This window comes from Capricornis sumatraensis, chromosome 1 (assembly GCF_032405125.1).
Source record: "Capricornis sumatraensis isolate serow.1 chromosome 1, serow.2, whole genome shotgun sequence".
Lineage (NCBI taxonomy): Eukaryota > Metazoa > Chordata > Mammalia > Artiodactyla > Bovidae > Capricornis > Capricornis sumatraensis.
This window is the reverse complement of record NC_091069.1, coordinates 222,354,704-222,376,240: the sequence shown is the minus strand read 5'-3', so window position 1 is coordinate 222,376,240 and position 21,537 is coordinate 222,354,704. Positions and strand designations below refer to the sequence as shown.

General features: G+C 39.5%; 1 pseudogene; it reads left to right on the top strand.

Annotated features, from left to right (window-relative positions):
- The first annotated feature begins 10,102 nt into the window (after window positions 1-10,102).
- The window catches only part of LOC138076784 (arylacetamide deacetylase-like 2), a 33,447-nt pseudogene continuing 22,012 nt past the window's right edge, over window positions 10,103-21,537 (top strand).

Genomic DNA, 21,537 nt, shown 5'->3' with positions numbered 1-21,537 from the left:
TCTTTCCCGGCATCAGCATGTTTTCCAATGAGTCGGCAAATCACACTGCAATGAAGTATCACTTCACACCAGTCAGAAGTACCATCATCAAGAAATTTGCAAACAACAAATGCTAGAGAAGGTGTAGATAAAAGAGAATCTTCTTACTCTGTTGCTGGGAATGTAAATTGGCGTAGCCATGATGGAAAACAGTATGGAAGTTCCTTTAAAACTAAAAATAGAACTACTATATGACCCAGCAATCCCACTCCTAGACATATGTCTAGAGAAACAGTTCAGTTCATTTCAGTTCACTCCCTGTCATGTCTGATTCTTTTAAATATGCTATCTAGGTTGGTCATAACTTTTCTTCCAAGGAGTAAGAGTCTTTTAATTTCATGGCTGCAATCACCATCTGCAGTGATTTTGGAGCCCCAAAAAATAAAGTCTGACACTGCTTCCACTGTTTCCCCATCTATTTGCCATGAAGTGATGGGACCAGATGCCATGATCTTTGTTTTCTGAATGTTGAGCTTTAAGCCAACTTTTTCACTCTCCACTTTTAGTCACAAATAATGAAGTGCTGGAGGGAAAAAAAAAAACAAAAAAACTGTCGATACAGAATTCTACACTCTCCACAATAAATGCCTTAAGAATGATGATGAAATAAAAATAATTTTATGAAATAAAAATAAAGGGAAGTTTTCACTAGCAACACTAACAAGGATAAGATATTAAAGGATATGTTCTCTAGGCAGTCACAGGTGAAAGCACAGAGATATAGACAGAGAAAACATATTTATATTGTATATAAATACAAATATATTTACACTGTAAATATAAATATATTTGTAAAATATATTTATATTGTATATAAGCAATACTATAAAATGCAATTTTTATTGTGCATGTAAACAATAGTTATGTTTTATTTATAATGCTTAATTTTCATAATGCTTTAATGTCATTTTGGGTTTGTCTTAATCCATCGTGGTTGCTGTAACAGAATACCATAAACCAAGTAGCTTAAACAACAAATACTTATTTCTCACATATGTGGAGGCAGGGAAGATCAAGGCATAAACAGATTTTCTGTCTGGAGAAGGCCTGCTTCTTGGTTTATAGACAGTCAGTCATCTTCCTGATGTGTCCCTTAAAGGCAGAAGAGAAGGAGTTGACTGATGTCTACTTGATAAGGGTACTATCCCATTGATGAGAGCTCTGCCCTCATGACCTAATTATCTTTCTAACAGAAATACCTTGGTCATTGGGTGTTCAACACGTGAATTTTGGGGTAACACAAACATTCAGTGGGTAGCAGTGTTTGTAAAAATATTTGTTTGTGCATATTAGTAAGAGGTTGAGATACATGCCCACTATGTAAATTCTATTTGGTGTTATTGGGAAGAAGGAAAAGTTTCTACTACTTTCAGTTCAGTTCAGTTGCTCAGTCATGTCCGACTCTTTGCGACCCCATGAATTGCAGCATGCCAGGCATCCCTGTCCATCACCAACTTCCGGAGTTCACTCAGACTCATGCCCATCAAGTTGGTGATGCCATCCAGCCATCTCAACTCTGTTGTCCTGCCCCAAATCCCTCCCAGCATCAGAGTCTTTTCCAGTGAGTCAACTCTTCATATCAGGTAGCCAAAGTACTGTAGTTTCAGCCTTAGCATCAGTCCTTCCAATGAACACCCAGGACTGATCTCCTTTAGAATGGACTGGTTGGATCTCCATGCAGTCCAAGAGACTGTCAAGAGTCTTTTCCAACACCACAGCTCAAAAGCATCAATTCTTTGGCGCTCAGTTTTCTTCACAGTCCAACTATCAGATCCATACATGACCACTGGAAAAACCATAGCCTTGACTAGATCAACCTTAGTTGGCAAAGTAATGTCTCTGCTTTTTAATATGCTATCTAGGTTGGTCTTAACTTTCCTTTGAAGGAGTAAGGGCCTTTTAATTTCATGGCTGCAATCAACATCTGCAGTGATTTTGGAGCCCAAAAAATAAAGTCTGACATTGCTTCCACTGTTTCCCCACCTATTTCCCATGAAGTGATGGGACCGGATGCCATGAACTTTGTTTTCTGAATGTTGAGCTTTAAGCCAACTTTTTCGCTCTCCTCTTTCACTTTCATCAAGAGACTTTTTAGTTCCTCTTCACTTTCTGCCATAAGGGTGGTGTCATCTGCATATCTGAGGTTACTGATATTTCTCCCGGCAATCTTGTTTCCATCTTGTGTTTCTTCCAGCCCAGGGTTTCTCATGATGTAATCTGCATAGACGTTAAATAAGCAGGGTGACAATATACAGCCTTGATGTACTCCTTTTCCTATTTGGAACCAATCTGTTGTTCCATGTCCAGTTCTAACTGTTGCTTTCTGACCTGCATATGGGTTTCTCAAGAGGCAGGTTAGGTGGTCTGGTATTCCCATCTCTTTCAGAATTTTCCACAGTTAATTGTGATCCACACAGTCAAAGGCTTTGGCATAGTCAATAAAGCAGAAATTGATGTTTTTCTGGAACTCTCTTGCTTTCTCCATGATCCAGCGGATGTTGGCAATTTGATCTTTGGTTCCTCTGCCTTTTCTAAAACCAGCTCGAACATCTGGAAGTTCATGTTCACATATTGCTAGAGCCTGGCCTGAAGAATTTTGAGCATTACTTTACTAGCATGTGAAATGAGTGCAATTGTGCGGTAGTTTGAGCATTCTTTGGCATTGCCTTTCTTTGGGATTGAATGGTGTAAAGAAAGGGAAATTGATCAACTCCATGTGTTAGGGATCACAAAAAGCAACACTGAAGGGAATGAGCTGAAAATTAAAAGCACAAGGGGGTGGGATCAGAAAGCAGTTGAGGGAGCTCTTTTGAGGAAGAGACATGTGACAAATCTCCAGAAGACTTGTATGATCTGCTGATACAGGGCAGCTTCCAGCATTTGAGGTTGACCTGGATTCTAGGGTATAAGGAAAGACATTGTGGAGTGAAGGGTTAATAGGGTAGCAGAGACATGCCTGCAAACGGGTCTCTCTGCTCAGGCTGAGCGTCCTTGCATACGAGGCATTCTGCCAAAGAGTCTGGACACAGCCTTAAGTTTAATGGTCCCTTGCAAATAAGGGAGCATCCCTTCTTGAGATAAGAAGGAGATGAGGGCTTTGTGCAGACTCTGCAGTAGACAGAGATTTCACTCCCCTTTGCTGTACGATAACATGTATGCACCTGCACTGTACTGAAAAGGCTTATTCTTACAGTCTGGAATTCTGCCTAAGGAGGGCTTTATAATAATAAACGGCAATTAGTTTGCCCAGTTCTTGTCCCTCTGGCCAGAGTGTATGTCTCTTGTGTGCGTCTTGTATGTCTTGTATGTTCTGTGTCATTTCACTCGTAGTAACCAACATCTGGTGCCCAACGGATGGGGCTCGAGTGAAACCGAAAGAGGTAAGAAACCCCGGGGGGATTTTAGATCCATAGCAGGGGAGCTTTCGGAAACATGGGGAATTCCTCACCCTAGCGGAAAAAAATTGCTAGGTGAATTCTTGTACATAATCATGGGGAATTCTTCACCCTAGCAGATGGGAACTTTCAAAAGTTCATGGTTCAAAAAACCATGGGGAAATCCTGCTAGAAAGAAATAAATGTTCATTACGGGCACAATATGTGAATTTATATATTAAATCATGTTATAGAATTTATGTAATGCTATAGCACAGGCTTTGACTTTGCTATCTACTGATAATGAGACTAAATCTAATGCTTTAATAAAGGAAGAGGCAATTTATGAGGATATGCCAAATGTTGGTGGAATTTCTGCATTGCCTGAAAGTAAGGATACAAATAAGCCTCCTTCTGGAAGTGGTGAAACATCTGATAGTTCAGAATCAGATTCGGAGACTTCTTCAGTTTCGTCAGAGGAGGGCAAAGAGATTAAAGAAATGACCCATCTATTCCGGGAATAGTGGAAATCCCGTAAGGAGGAGAAAAAATCTACACCCTCTGCTCCTCCTTGTGCTTCTCTTTTCCCCACTGCGGTTCATCGGCCCGATGTGGGCAGGGGACATTGTCGGTTCTCCTTTCCTTTGTCTATGCTTCATGATGATGACCTGTCTGCTCCCCCTGGTGGGTTTATCGACCCTCCACAATTGTTTCCCATCCAGAGACAACAGGATGGCAATGTGATAAATGTTCAATATGCTCCTTTGGAATATAAATTTTTTAAAGATCTTAAAGCTGCAGTAGCGCAGTACGGTCCTCAATCTCCCTTTGTTTTGACTATGTTGAAATCATTGGAAAAAGGCAAATTAATCATTCCGTTAGATTGAGAATCTATTGCCCAAGCTGTCTTGGAGGGCTCTCAATGGTTGCAAATTCGTAGCTGGTGGGAAGAAGAAGCTAAAAAGCAGGCTCAGATTAATGAGGGACAAAATCCCCCTGGTCCTCTCGAGGACAAATTAATGGGAGAGGGCCAATATCGGGCTTTAAGAGAACAGGCTCAATATTCTGATCAGGACTTACAAGTCCGCCAGGTCTTTTTACGAGCATGGCGCCATGTGGTGCCTACTGGCCAAGCCCAGCCCTCCTTTGTTGAAACAATGCAAGCCCCTAATGAGCCATATACTGATTTTCTAGCAAGACTGAGGGTAGCTGTGGAACGGGCTGTAGGGAGGGATGAAATCTCAGGGATATTATTACAAACTTTGGCATTTGAAAATGCAAATCCTGAATGCAAGCGTATACTGGGACCTTTAAAGGGACAGGGTGCATCTATAGCTGAATATATCAGAGCCTGCTCGGGAGTAGGAGAAACTGAGCATCAGGCTAATGTCTTTGCTACAGCCTTGGCCAAGGTTGTGAGACCACCAAAGGGAGGTAACTGCTTTCATCGTGAAAAACCTGGTCATATATATATATATATATATATATATAAAAGAGTGTCGAAAATTAAAAGCTGATCAAGGTGCAATTCCTAAAGACAGATCTCTTGCTGGGAAAAATAAGACTCCTCCTGGACTTTGCCATCGGTGTGGGAAGGGGTTTCATTTGACTAATGAATGCAGATCTAAACCAGATAAAAATGGGCAACCCGATACCGGGAAACTATCCTGCGGGCGGGCCTGAGTCCTTGGGGCCCAGGAACAATACCGGGGACTTCTCCTCCTTGCCCTCCTCCCATCCCATCTGCCCCGTTAAAAAGACCTCAGATGATTATTTCGGACTTACGGTCTGCTACTTCAGGGAGTGCTGCTGCTGATTTGCCACTAGCTGATAATGTTCTTTTGTCACCAGGGGGAGGCATTTATAAATTAAAAACAAATGTATTTGGACCACTGCCTAAAGGCACTTTTGGCTTGATATTAGGCGGTAGCAGCGTGGCTTTGAGAGGTTTAACCATAATTCCTGGGGTAATAGACTCTGACTATGTTGAAAAAATTTTAATTATGGTCTCTACTTCTACCACACTTTCATTGTTAGCTAGAGAACATATTGCCCAAATACTTCTCCTACCTTATCACCCCTTTTTGGCTCTTTCTAATAAATGAACAGGGGGATTTGGAAGTACTGGGCGACACATATTTTGGGAAATGCTTATCAGAGATTCTCGCCCTGTTCTCTCCTTGATTGTACAAAAAAAAACAACTTTGAGAGACTAGTAGATACAGGGGCGGATATTTCAGTCATTTCTTCTCAACAATGGCCCCGAGAGAAAAAATAAAAAAAACCTTTAATGCTAACGGGATTGGGCTCCATTGCAGATGTCTGGAAGAGTACCCATCTCTTGCAATGTCAATTCCATAATGGAAGATCAGTGTTTGTTACTTTTTATATTGTAAATATACCTATTAATATATGGGAGAGAGATCTTCTCTCTCCTTTGGGGGCTTCTATAACCATTCCATCAAAAAACTAGTAGCCACTGCTCAAATTCCTTGAGCACTCCCATTAAAATGGTTAACTAATATTCCAAAATGGATTGAGCAATGGCCATTACCACAAATGAAGCTTGAGGCATTAGAACAAGCAGTACAAGAACAACTCCAACTTGGTCATATAGAGCCCTCTACCTCTCCCTAAAATTCTCCTGTTTTTGTTATTTAAAAAAAATCTAAAAAATAAAAAAATGTTAACTGATTTACAAAAGGTTAATAAATGTATTAAACCTATGGGAGCATTGCAATTGGGACTCCCCTCTCCAGCTCTTATTCCTCAGAATTGGTCCTTAATAGTGCTAGATCTTAAAGACTGGTTTTTTTTTTTAATCATTCCCCTACAATTGCAAGATAGAGATAAATTTGCTTTTACAGTTCCTGTTCTTAATCATGCTCAGCCTGTTAAGCGTTATCAATGGACAGTCCTACCACAAGGAATGATAAATAGTCCTACCTTATGCCAAGAATTCGTAGCTTGCTCTTTACAATCCCTCCATCAAAAATACCCCAATTATATTCTATATCATTATATGGATGATCTCCTATTGGCAGCTCCTAGTATTGCTGAACGTGATGAATTCTTTTTAAAAGTACAAGAGGCTTTAAGACTATACAATTTGCAAATAGCCCCAGAAAAAATTCAAAAGGACTTTCCTATTTCATATTTAGGGACAATATTAGAACAACATAGAATTAGGCCCCAAAAGTTACAAATTAGAAGAGACCATCTCAAAACCTTAAATAATTTTCAAAAATTATTGGGAGATATTAATTGGCTACGCCCGGTACTTGGGATTCCTACTTATCAGTTACGACATCTGTTTTCTACTTTAGAAGGAGATTCAGCTTTGGATAGCCCCCGGACCTTAACCCCATCGGCTTTACAGGAACTTCAGTTTGTTGAACAACGACTGAATGACGGTTTTTTGACTTACTTACATGCATCTCAACCTATTTCTCTTATCATATTTCATACCCCTTACTCCCCATCTGGTGTAATTGCTCAAGAAGGATTAATAGAATGGGTTTTCTTACCTAACAGTTTTTCAAAAAAATTGACTATATATACGGATAAATTAGCCTTCCTTATACAGAAAGGTCGCTGTCGTATTTTACAACTATCCGGATGTGAACCACACCGGACTGTTACTCAGTTAACAACTGCTCAAATATCTCGATGTTTACAATTTAATGAAAACTGGCAAATTTCTCTTGCTTCATATCCTGGTTCGTTTTCTGATCATTATCCATCATCTAAATTGATTGACTTTCTCCGGACTAACACTATGATATCTCTTTCCCCAATTTCACATGTTCCAGTTAAGGGACCCACTATTTTTACAGATGCAAATAAAAATACTGCTGGATATTGGACCCTGGAAAATTCCAAGGTTCTCCCCCACTCATTTTCTTCTGTACAGCCTGCTGAATTGTGGGCTATCTATTTAGTTTTACAAGATTTTCCCCAACTTCCTATTAACATTGTTTCAGATTCTCGATATGCTGTTCTCTCTTGCCTACAGCTTCCTCATGTCTCCCTTCCACTGACTCTTAAAACAGTTATTGATAAATTGTTTTACCAAGTATAACAATTGCTTTTGCAGCATTCAGAGTTAATTTTCTTTACTCACATCCGTGCACATTCTGCCCTTCCTGGACCCTTATCATTTGGAAATGCTACAATTGATGCCTTACTTAATCCTATAGAAGCAGCAAAGCAAGAACATCTCTTACAACATACCAACTCCAAAGGGTTACAAAAATCTCATGCTATTACTCGAAAACAAGCTCAAAATATTGTTTGTTCTTGTTCCATATGTGCACCCTTTGCTTTGCTGTTTACCCCACCAGGTGTCAACGTAAGAGGACAACAAGCAAATCAGATATGGCAAATGAATGTAATTTACATTTCTTCTTTCGGACAACAAAAATGTGTGCATCATACTATAGACACTTGCACACATTTTCAATGGGCCACTGCATTACATTCTAAAAAGGCTGACGCTGTTATTACTCATTTGTTATCTTGTTTTGCAGTTATGGGATTACCAGTTAAATTAAAAACTATAATGCACCTGCTTACCAATCTGCAAAATTAGCTCACTTTTTATCTCAATGCCATATAACTCATACTTTTGGTATTCCTTATAATAGTCAAGGGCAAGCTATCATTGAAAGAGCTAATTGTACCTTGCGTGATTATCTTGAAAAAATAAAAAAGGGGGAACAAGAGAGATTTATGAAACCTAAAGACATTCTGAATAAAACCTTACTTACCCTAATTTTTTTGAATGTTTGGAGCAAGGGAAATCTATCAGCAGCAGAGTTGCATTTTCAAGGGAAAGAAGAGGATAAGAAGATCTTGAATATGCCTATTTGGTATAAAGATAAAGAGAAAGGTTGGATCCCAGCATCCTTAATATATTTGGGATGAGGGTATGCTTTCATTTCTGTTGATAATTACAGGTTTTGGACTCTAGCAAGATTGATCAAAATCAACAATGGCTGATCCCCTTGTTCAAAAATTTGAAGAGCTTACTATGCAGAGAAGCCTTACCTCCCATACAAGGGAAGCAACACCTCCTACATGGGGTCAAATGAAGAGGTTGACTCAGAAAGCAGAAAAGACATTAGTGAAGGCGGGGCAACCTCTGAATCCTACCAATCTTTTACTTGCCATGATGGTGGTGGTGACATGTCAGGTAATTGGTGTATTGGCAAGTAATCATACATATTGGGCATATATACCTAATCCCCCATTAGTAAGAACAGTTTCCTGGGGGGAACCAGAAGTGCAGGTATGTACTAATGAGACTGCCTTCTTTCCCCTGCCAGCTTGCAGGGGAATAGAACAACTATCTCATCATAAACAATAATATAATATTAATAATTTGACCATTGCAGTGGAAGGTATTCCTTTATGTATAGGGGGACACCCCTTTTGTCTGTCCACCAAGGAACATTCTCATCATTCTTATAATACATGGGGGGTAAAGTATAATAATTACCATTTTGCTACTTTTACTGTGCTTGTTTCCACCAGGAGATTTAGTACCTCAACAGAACCGATGGATACTCATAATGGAAAACACATGTCGCTATGTCCTGTTAACTTTTTTGTTCCTTCTCTAGAATCTTTGGAGTGGGAACGTTGCCGAGGTCATCGACCCTTTACGGTCATGAATTATTCTGGGGCCATTATTGTAGATTGGAGTCCAGATTATGGGCAATTCTTAAAAAAAAAAATGGCCAAATAAACTTTTTAGGTGGCATCGTGCAAATAGCACTTTGATGGGCAATGGTAACAAAACAGTTAAATGACAGCAATTTGCACTTGTCCCTCCTCAATTACAATTGCAAGGATATCCGCACATTCAAGGAGATATTTGGAAACTATGGGCGGTTTCTGGTAATTTCACTGTCTGATCAGGAAATTATACTTTGGACAGTGGTGACTCTTCGGGTCCATTCCATGTTAATTTACATGTTAATAAATCTTATTCCGCAATGGCATGTGTAAAATATCCTTTTGCATTGTTATATGGGACTTGGACCTGGAATGATACTGTGGGGTCTATGTCATGTGACTATTGTAATTTAACTCAATGTGTAAATGTCTTGGTAGGAAAAATTTGAAAGACAAGACTTTAACTCCAATTTCTCGCTAGTAATTATTAAAGCTCAGACAGAAGTATGGTTGCCTATAAATCTGACTCGGCCGTGGTCAGATTCTTTTGCTGTTTCTCATCTAGTAACCGCTGTATAGACTTTGCTACACCGATCTCGACGTATGCTTGCTGTGGTCATTGCTTTGATTCTCGCAGTCGCATCAGTAACTGCAACAGCAACGGTGACAAGTCTTGCGTTACACCAAGGAATTCAAACAGCTGCTTTTGTTCGGGACTGGCATAAAGACTCTCATTTGTTATGGCAACAACAGCGAGATTTGGATGCACAACTTGCTACCGACGTGCTCAATCTTCAAACACACCATTTCCTGGCTTGGAGATCAATTGGCTGTTTAATCTACACGAAGTGTGTTGAAATATGATTGGAATTCTTCTGTTTTGTATAACACCTGTACCATTTAACATGAGCCCTTCAAGAGATTAACCAAGACATATAAATAAAAAGAGTTCTAGATGCCCATCATCTAGAGAGATTCCGCCTAGCCCCCAAGAGGTGGCTGGATAGCCAATGACGGGTAAGACCCTCAGAGGAGGGCAAACTAAGACAGGCACAGCCGCAAGAGGGGCTGGCGAGGCTGGAGGTTGGCCGCCTACAGCTTTACGCCTTGCTCTACAGAACATCAATACAAATGTCTTGAGGGCTTAAATAAAATAAAAAAGGGGGAGATGAAGGGTTAATAGGGTAGCAGAGATGTGCCTGCAAACGGGTCTGTCTGCTCAGGCTGAGCGTCCTTGCATATGAGGCATTCTGCCAAAGAGTCTGGACACAGCCTTAAGTTTAATGGTCCCTTGCAAACAAGGGAGCATTCCCTTCTTGAGATAAGAAGGAGATGAGGGTTTTGTGCAGACTCTGCAGTAGACAGAGATTTCACGCTCCTTTGCTGTACAATAACATGTATGCACCTGCACTGTACTGAAAAGGCTTATTCTTACAGTCTGGAATTCTGCCTAAGGAGGGCTTTATAATAATAAATGGCAATTAGTTTGCCCAGTTCTTGTCCCTCTGGCCAGAGTGTATGTCTCTTGTGTGCATCTTGTATGTCTTGTATGTTCTGTGTCATTTCACTTGTAGTAACCAACAGTGGAGAGGCTTGGAAACATACAGTGCCCTACTGAGGAACTTGGATTTTATGTTGGAGGAAATGAGAAAATGTTATCAATTTAAAGGTATTTGTGATTGTCTAACTTGAATGGAAATGAGATGTGGGAAGGGTAACCAAAACTCCACAGATATTAGTCGACTGATAAAGATACTGTGTGGTGAAAAATGGTGGGGAAACTAAAATAAGCACATTTTACCCTGAAATGTGTACCCTCACAAACCAAAAGCTGTGCCAGCAGATTTAGGGAAGATTAGAACATAGGTGAATATAAACAAGCATTTTAATAATTAAGCTTATGATAAGTTTTGGAATTAAGCTGATATATCCTTATATCAGACCCCTGACTAAACTGAATTTTATCATAAAAAATACTTCCCTTAAGTACCAATTCCTGTTCTATGAGTTCTTGTGTGTTTATTGATCTGTGACTGTTCATCTATTTAGTTTGTCCTGACATATTGGACAGAAAAATCTTGTTTCTTGCATCACTAAAGAACTAAAGATCACTCCAGGTGATCTGCTTTACAGACAAGTCTTTCTTAGGATCTCAGGTGGCAGGAAACATGAATGCAACATTTACACTTGATGTTTCCTGCCATCCTAGGCTGATTTCTCAGTATAATTTTAAATACTTACCACTTAACCTTATGGACAAAATCACTATGTAATCCTTTAAAAACAGGATGTTTTCTCTGATACCTGTACTGAACCTGGTGGTACTTCAGTCTAATAAAACTTTCAGCTTGTTGGATAATGAAACTTGAACGAGACCCTGCACTTTTATCTTTGGTCCCAAAGTTTGGTCCATTACAACAAGCAGGATTTGTTAACAGGATTAGTAGTCCATCCTAATAATATGAGACTGGATTCTGATGAACTACCAGGCAACTTTGTTTTAAACCTCCTCTTACAAAATGTTGCAACCAGCCAATCACAGAATTATACTTCATGATTGTCTCATAAATATCATTTAGACTGATTTGCATCTTAAATACTTTGGGCTGATGATGCAACCACAGGGTGAGGAAACACTGTGAGAGTTTTCAACTGCATGCAAATAAGTAATGAATTAGATATCTGTGTCAGTGTCTGTCTATTGCAAAACAGGTTTCCACTGGTGCTATAATATTTAAATGAAAATTAGCCTCTTGTTCTTAAGATGATCATATTACCTGAAAGCATTCTCAGTCTACATTTGTTCTGCTACTTATGATTCAGTATTCATGGAAAAAAATTTAATCTTGGCACTGTGAAGAGACTGGAAAAAGGAATATTATTGATAGCTATGGTGAACGATGTTGGATTTGCGATCTCTGAAAAAGAAGATTTAGCTTCAGGACTAGAGACCAGGCTTGAACACTCAGGGCTCTCGTGTGGCAGAAGCTTTATCACAGTGAGAAGGGATGGAAAAAGCTTCTGACACAGACATCAGAAGGGGGCAGACAACGCCCCATTCACTAGTCTTTAGCAAGGGAGCTATACAGTTTTAAATTTAGTTATTACAATAAATCAAAAGAATGGCTCAAGATTGTAAAAATTTTACCAGACCCATTCCCAAATTTACTTTTTAAGATAACAGGATTCAGTTCAGTTCAGTTCAGTTGCTCATTTGTGTATAACTCTTTGTGACCCCAAGGACTGCAGCACCACAGACCTTCTTGTCCATCACAATCTCCTGGAGTTTACTCACTCATGTCCATTGAGTCAGTGATGCCATCCAACCATCTCATCCTCTGTCATCCCCTTCTCCTCTTGCCTTCAATCTTTCCCAGCATCAGGGTCATTTCCAATGAGTCAACTCTTTGCATCAGGTGGCCAAAGTATTGGAGTTTCAGCTTCAGCATCAGACCTTCCAGTGAACATTCAGGACTGATTTACTTTAGGATGGTTGGATCCTAAAGGAAATGGTTGGATCTCCTTGAAGTCCAAGAGACTCTCAAGAGTCTTCTGAAACATCACAGTTCAAAAGCATCAATTCTTTGGCACTCAATTTCTTTATATTCTTACTCTTACATCCATACATGACTACTGGAAAAACCATAGCCTTGACTAGATGGACCTTTGTTGTCAAAGTAATGTCTCTACTTTTTAATATGCTGTTTAGGTTGGTCATAGCTTTTCTTCCAAGGAGTAAGCATCTTCTTATTTTATGGCTGCAGTCACCATTTGCAGTGATTTTGGAGCTCAGAAAAAGAGTCTGCCACTGTTCTACTGTTTCCCCATCTATGAGCCATGAAGTGATGAGACTGGATGCTATGATCTTAGTTTTCTGAATGTTGACGCTTTAAGCCAACTTTCTTACTCTCCTCTTTCACTTTCATCAAGAGGCTCTTTAATTATTCTTCACTTTCTACCTTAAGGGTGGTGTCATCTGCATATCTGAGGTTATTGATATTTCTCCCAGCAATTTTGATTCCATCTTGTGCTTTCTCCAGCCCAGCATTTCTCATGATTTACTCTGCATAGAAGTTAAATACGCAGGGTGACAATATACAGCCTTGACGTACTCCTTTTCCTATTTGGAACCAGTATGTTGTTCCATGTCCAGTTCGAAATGTTGCTTCCTGACATGCATACAGATTTCTCAAGAAGCAGGTCAGAGTGAGTGAAGTTGCTCAGTCATGTCCAACTCTTTGCAACCCCCACAGACAGTAGCCTATCAGGCTCCTCTGTCCATGGGATTTTCCAGGCAATAGTACTGGAATGGATTGCCATTTCCTTCTCCAGGGGATCTTCCCAACCCAGGGATTGAACGCAGGTCTCCCGCATTGTAGACAGATGCTTTACCATCTGAGCCACCTATTCCCATCTCTTTCAGAATTTTCCACAGTTAATTGTGATCCACACAGTCAAAGGCTTTGGCATAGTCAATAAGGCAGAAATAGATGTTTTTCTGGAACTCTCTTGCTGTTTTGATGATCCAGCAGATGTTTGCAATTTGATCTCTGGTTCCTTTGTCTTTTCTAAATCCAGCTTGAACATCTGGAAGTTCATGGTCACGTTCTGTTGAAGCCTGGCTTGGAGAATTTTAAGCATTATTTTGCTAGCATGTGAGATGAGTTGACTCATTGGAAAAGACCCTGATGCTGGGAGGAATTCGGGGCAGGAGGAGAAGGGGACGACAGAGGATGAAATAGCTGGATGGCATCACCGAATCAATGCACATGCGTTTGGGTGAACTCTGGGAGTTGATGAAGGACAGGGAGGCCTGGTGTGCTGCAATTCATGGGGTTGCAAAGAGTCGGACACGACTGAGCGACTGAACTGAACTGAATTGAGATGAGTGTAATTTTGCAGTAGTTTGAACATTCTCTGGCATTGCCTTTCTTTGGGTTTGGAATGAAAATTGACCTTTTCCAGTCCTGTGGCCACTGCCGAATTTTCCAAATTTGCTGACATGTTGAGCACAGCACTTTGACAGTATCATTTCAGGATTTGAAATAGCTTAACTAGAATTCCATCACTTCTCTTAGCTTTGTTCGTAGTGATGCTTCCTTCCTAAGGCCCACTTGACTTTGCATTCCTGGATGTCTGACTCTAGGTGAGTGATCATACCATCATGATTATCTGGGTTGTGAAGATCTTTTTTGTATAGTTCTTCTATGTATTCTTGCTTTTACTTTGAAGTTTTGTTCATATCCTGGGAACACCTTCAGTTCAGTTCAGTCACTCAGTCATGTCCGACTCTTTGTGACCCCATGAATCGCAGCACGCCAGGCCTCCCTGTCCATCACCAACTCACGGAGTTCACTCAGATTCACGTCCATCGAGTCAGTGATGCTATCCAGCCATCTCATCCTCTGTCATCCCCTTCTCCTCCTGTCCCCAATCCCTCCCAGCATCAGAGTCTTTTCCAATGAGTCAACTCTTCCCATGAGGTGGCCTAGTACTGGAGTTTCAGCTTTAGCATCATTCCTTCCAAAGAACACCTAGGACTGATCTTTAGAATGGACTGATTGGATCTCCTTGCAGTCCAAGGGACTCTCAAGAGTCTTCTCCAACACCACAGTTCAAAAGCATCAGTTCTTCGGTGCTCAGCCTTCTTCACAGTCCAACTCTCTTAGAAAAGTTTGAAATTTGATTATGATTTGAGAATTCTGTGAATTTCTAGGATTTGTGGTAAGTAATTAGCAAATGTCACAGTTTTGCCAAAGTGTTATGACCATGTGCTGACAAACTGTAGTTGAGGTTAACTGGGAAGAGAGGGGTGTGTGTGTGTGTGTGTCTGTGTGTGTGTGTGTGTCTGTGTGTGTGCGTGTGTTCACTGGAGGGAGAGCTGATGATTTGTGTGCCAAGCATGACAAAATGAACATGTCCATCTAAATCCATACATTGACTTGCCAGAACCCTCTCTCAAAATGTAGTTGCTCTTCATTATATTCTGTCTTAAATGTCAAGGTTTATTGGACCATTACATAATGTAGGATATTCAAAGAATATGGAAATTTGGAGGAACCATACTATTCAGTGTTGTGGTTTTAGAGAGTCAATACATCTATCCGTTTCTTTATCCCCTTAAATATGAACCAGTTGAAATATTAACACAAAATTCAAATAATTTGAAGTTAATACAAACCATTATTTCTAAAGAAAGCTTTGGAGAATGTGCATTGAGCTATACATGTCATTCAAGTTAAGACTAACCCATATGAAACTTGCTGCCTTGATGAGCAGAGCAGAAGAAAACATAACAGGCCATGGAAGGTTTTGGGGAGGATCATTGTGTACAGACAGCAGATGGCATGAGAAAATTAGAGGGTTGAAGTTGAACCTAGCTTCTCTTTCACAAAACACCAATTAACAAAATCATCTTTTGACTCCTGGAAGACATTACTGCAGAGTGTGTCATGGTGATTCAGGTCCCTCTGCATAGAAACAGGAGAAGGAAATAAATGTTGTTATGTGACACTGACAAGTCACATTTCTTTCCAAGGTCATCAGTACAGTTCAGTTCAGTCGCTCAGTCGTGTCCGACTCTTTGCGACCCCATGAATCGCAGCACTCCAGGCCTCCCTGTCCATCACCATCTCCCGGAGTTCACTCAGACTCACATCCGTCGAGTCCGTGATGCCATCCAGCCATCTCATCCTCGGTCGTTCCCTTCTCCTCCTGCCCCCAATCCCTCCCAGCATCAGAGTCTTTCCCAATGAGTCAACACTTCGCATGAGGTGGCCAGAGTACTGGAGTTTCAGCTTTAGCATCATTCCTTCCAAAGAAATCTCAGGGTTGATCTCCTTCAGAATGGACTGGTTGGATCTCCTTGCAGTCCAAAGGACTCTCAAGAGTCTTCTCCAACATCACAGTTCAAAAGCATCAATTCCTCGGCGCTCAGCCTTCTTCACAGTCCAACACTCACATCCATACATCACCACTGGAAAAACCATAGCCTTGACTAGATGAACCTTAGTTGGCAAAGTAATGTCTCTGCTTTTGAATATACTATCTAGGTTGGTCATAACTTTTCTTCCAAGGAGAAAGCGTCTTTTAATTTCATGGCTGCAATCACCATCTGCAGTGATTTTGGAGCCCCCAAAAATAAAGTCTGACACTGTTTCCACTGTTTCCCCATCTATTTCCCATGAAGTGATGGGACCGGATTCCATGAACTTCGTTTTCTGAATGTTGAGCTTTAAGCCAACTTTTTCACTCTCCTCTTTCACTTTCATCAAGAGGCTTTTTAGCTCCTCTTCACTTTCTGCCATAAGGGTGGTGTCACCTGCATATCTGAGGTTATTGATATTTCTCCTGGCAATCTTGATTCCAGCTTGTGTTTCTTCCAGTCCAGCGTTTCTCATGATGTACTCTGCATAGAAATTAAATAAGCAGGGTGACAATATACAGCCTTGATGGACTCCTTTTCTTATTTGGAACCAGTCTGTTGTTCCATGTCCAGTTCGAACTGTTGCTTCCTTACCTGCATACAGATTTCTCAAGAGGCAGGTTAGGTGGTTTGGTATTCCTGTCTCTTTCAGAATTTTCCACAGTTTATTGTGATCCACACAGTCAAAGGCTTTGACATAGTTAATAAACCAGAAATCGATGTTTTTCTGGAACTCTCTTGCCTTTTCCATGATCCAGCAGATGTTGGCATTTGATCTCTTGTTCCTCTGCCTTTTCTAAAACCAGCTTGAACATCAGGGAGTTCACGGTTCACGTATTGCTGAAGCCTGGCTTGGAGAATTTTGAGCATTACTTTACTAGCATCATTTCTCTTGCTTTTTAATTACAGGGAGTAGTTTGACACTTATTTCTTTATTTCAGAGCATAAAACTTTTGACTTCCTGAACAGATGGATGGCAAACAAGCTTGATTGTGGGAGTGGAATAAGATAATTTTATTATTTTTTTTTTTGGTCACTGTGACTTTTGCCTTTACACAGTAGAGATGTGATATCCAAATCAAGTCAGTTATGCCTCAAATAGAATTTTTTAAAAAAATGAATATATTTTATTCATCCCCATTGCAACATAGATCATTCCTCAAGAGGGTGTAGTATTTCATTACTTTTCTGTGATTGTGAGAATTTCTGAGTGACATCCCAGGGTGGCATTTTTAGAAAAGACTATTGCCCTAGACACATAAAATTTAGGTTATATAAGGTTTTAATTATGCCCCAAGTAATCCAGCTAGATAGGAAGAAATTAATAAACTATTACACACTGGGGACAGTATGCTGTATTAAGAGTAATAATAAAATGTGTTAACTTACAGTAATTCTTGTTTGGAAGTAATAGAGGAGGTAAAATTTGGGAATAGCTGAGAATTTTAAGCCACTCTTTGGAAAAGTGATTTTGCATTTGGTATTATGCAAGGGCATACCAGAATATCTTAGGACAGGCCTGTATTTTCTTACTCATGCTGTAAATAGTCTGGATATCTGGATATCCAGATATCATAGTCTGGATATCTGAAGCCAACATTCTCAGGAGGAATTCTTCCCCCTCTTCCCTTTTCCCCTTTTTATAGTAACAAAATCATCCTTAGAGATTCCAATGCAACTGTTCTTAGATGACATAGTGGTATCATTGTGACTTTTGTAGTTGGTAGTGGTGGTTTTTTAGTTGGAAGCTATGAAAGTTTAGAGAGAAAACTGAGATAAAAAATGAATCATCTAAGCAGTGATTTCTGTCATTGTTGTTATGGTTACATACAGAACAAGGAAGAACTTCTATTTTCAGGGATACTTCTAACATAATATTAGGATATTCTTTCTACCTCCATAGCTTTTGGAGTAATCTAAATCATTGATTTTAAATCTGTTTTAATACAGTGATATTTTTGTGCTTTGTTTATATTGTCTATCAGATCCTAATGATTTTTGTTGTTTTTTGCTCTAAAAGCTTAAATGTACTGTATTTAAACTAGAAACCCACATCTTTTTGGTACATACCTATGTTTAAATTATACTTTGTTTAGGATTTTCTAAATACAAATTATAATAAACATTTAAGAATTGTCTCACCAATATTTAATGTTAAGTACAAATACTTACTAATTTTAGCATTCTGAAGAATGAAAAGAAAAAGTTAGCCCTGAGAACAGGTTAACAGAAGTACTCTCTTGTTTTTACTGGTTCACACATGTGGGGGAAAAATCCATTTGTATCCATTAAAGGAATGGTGAGATAGTTTACCATACAAATGAATTTATCAATACCAGAAACAAGCAAGCTCTCTAGCATATCTAAATATTATTTATATTTCAAAAAAAATTTATCTAGAATCAATTCCTGGGCACTATTCATAATGAGGTATGTGCATTGCCAGTCTGTATAATTTTTATCTAATTGCTTTGAAAAAATTGGACGTTTGCCTAGAGTATGCTCTTAGATCTACTGCCTTCAAAAATTCATATGCTTTTTTATTTTTAATGCTTAGATTGCTAGTTACATTGAGAATATGACATGAGTTATATAGAGCATTTCCAATCCAAAATGTACTTGAACTAAAATTCATGCTTATGTTCTCGAGAGTTTTAACACTCTCCTTATTTCTCCTGGGCAATGCCATCCATGGACCTCAGATACAAGGTTGAAGACTTTAACATCAATTTTGAGTCGTTCATATAAGAAGTTAGTAGAGAACTCAGTTTTGGTATTTGGAAGATTAAACAAGAGAACATAGTGTTAAATTGCATCCATTTGGTGTTTGAAAGCTACATTCACAGATACAGCCAAAAACGATTCTTATTAGCCAGCCCCTCAACACTGCTTTCCTGCTCCATTTCAAGATAGCATCACTGCAGTCAAGTTTTTTCTTCAGGATAAAGAATCCTATCCAAATTGGTATTTCAGGAGACAGTTCTGGGGGCATCTTAGCATTGGCAGTGACTCAACAGGTACACCTTTGTCTTTTATTGGGAAGTGGAGTTCAAAGCTCATTTTTTTCCCACAGGCAGACACCCTGTTCCTCCAGCAGTATTCACTGAAAAGACTATACTTTCTCACTAGATTACAGTGATGCTTGAGTCTAAAATAAAGACCATAACATGACTATTTCTGACTTCTCTCTTCCGTTCCATTGATCTATATATTTATCCTTATGCTAATACCATGCTGACTTCAGCTTTGTTCTTATCTTCACAATTGTTTCTTGTGTTCCATGTCTTTTTCATCAAAATAACAGGATAGTTTGTCTACTTCTAAGAAAGAATGACTAGTAGGATTTTGAATGGTATTGCATTAAACCTAAAAATTTAGGGGAGGATTGATATCTTACCATTATTGAGGTTTTCAACTAATGCATAAGGTCCTACATTCCTATACACTAATAATGAGAAAATAGAAAGAGAAATTAAGGAAACAATTCCATTCACCATTACAATGAAAAGAATAAAATATATAGGAATCAGTTTAGTTCAGTTCAGTCGCTCAGTCATGTCTGACTTTTGCAACCCCATGAATCGCAGCATGCCAGGCCTCTCTGTCCATCACCAACTCCCAGAGTTCACTCAGATTCATGTCCATCGAGTCAGTGATGCCATCCAGCCATCTCATCCTCTGTCGTCCCCTTCTCCTTCTGCCCCCAATCCCTCCCAGCATCAGAGTCTTTTTGCATGAAGTGACCAAAGTACTGGAGTATCAGCTTCAGCATCGTTCCTTCCAAAGAAATCCCAGGGCTGATCTCCTTCAGAATGGACTGGTTGGATCTCCTTGCAGTCCAAGGGACTCTCAAGAATCTTCTCCAACACCACAGTTCAAAAGCATCAATTCCTCGGTGCTCAGTCCTTCTTCACAGTCCAACTCTCACATCCATACATGACCACAGGAAAAAACATAGCCTTGACTAGATGAACCTTAGTTGGCAAAGTAATGTCTCTGCTTTTCAATATGCTGTCTAGGTTGGTCATAACTTTTCTTTCAAGGAGTAAGCATCTTTTAATTTCATGGCTGCAGTCACCATCTGCAGTGATTTTGGAGCCCAAAAAAAATAAACTCTGACCCTGTTTCCACTGTTTCCCCATCTATTACCCATGAAGTGATGGGACCGGATGCCATGATCTTCGTTTTCTGAACCTAAAGAACCTAAAGACCTATATATATAGAAAACTATAAAACACTGGTGAAAGAAATCAAAGAGGACACTAATAGACGGAGAAATATACCATGTTCAGGGATCGAAAGAATCAATATAGTGAAAGTGCGTACACTACCCAAAACAATCTATAGATTCAATGCAATCCTTAACAAGTTACCAAAGGTATTTTTCACAGAGCTAGAACAAATAATTTCACAATTTGTATGGAAATACAAAAAACCTCGAATAGCCAAAGCATCTTGAGAAAGAAGAATGGAACTGGAGGAATCAACCTGCCTGACTTCAGGCTCTACTACAAAGCCACAGTCATCAAGACAGTATGGTACTGGCACAAAGACAGAAATATAGATCAATGGAACAAAATAGAAAGCCCAGAGATAAATCCATGCACCTATGGACACCTTATCTTTGACAAAGGAGGCAAGAACATACAATGGAGAAAAGACAATCTCTTTAACAAGTGGTGCTGGAAAAACTGGTCAACCGCTTGTAACAGAGTGAAACTAGAACACTTTCTAACACCATACACAAAAATAAACTCAAAATGGATTAAAGATCTAAATGTAAGACCTGAAACTATAAAACTCCTAGAGGAGAACATAGGCAAAACACTCTCCGACATACATTACAGCAGGATGCTCTATGACCTACCTCCCAGAATACTGGAAATAAAAGCAAAAATAAACAAATGGGATCTAATTAAACTTAAAAGCTCTGCACAACAAAGGAAACTATAAGCAAGGTGAAAAGACATCCTTCAGAATGGGAGAAAATAATAGCAAATGAAGCAACTGAGAAACAACTAACTCAAAAATATACAAGCAACACCTGCAGCTCAATTCCAGAAAAATAAACGACCCAATCCAAAAATGGGCCAAAGAACTAAATAGACATTTCTCCAAAGAAGACATACAGACGGCTAACAAACACATGGAAAGATGCTCAACATCATTCATTATCAGAGAAATGCAAATCAAAACCACAGTGAGGTACCATTTCATGCCAGTCAGAATGGCTGCAATCCAAAAGTCTACAAGCAATAAATGCTGGAGAGGGTGTGGAAAAAAGGGAACACTCCTACACTGTTGGTGGGAATGCAAACTAGTACAGCCACTATGGAGAACAGTGCGGAGATTCCTTAAAAAACTGGAAATAGAACTGCCTTATGACCCAGCAATCCCACTGCTGGGCATACGCACCGAGGAAACCAGAACTGAAAGAGACACATGTACCCCAATGTTCATTGCAGCACTGTTTATAATAGCCAGGACATGGAAACAACCTAGATGTCCATCAGCAGACGA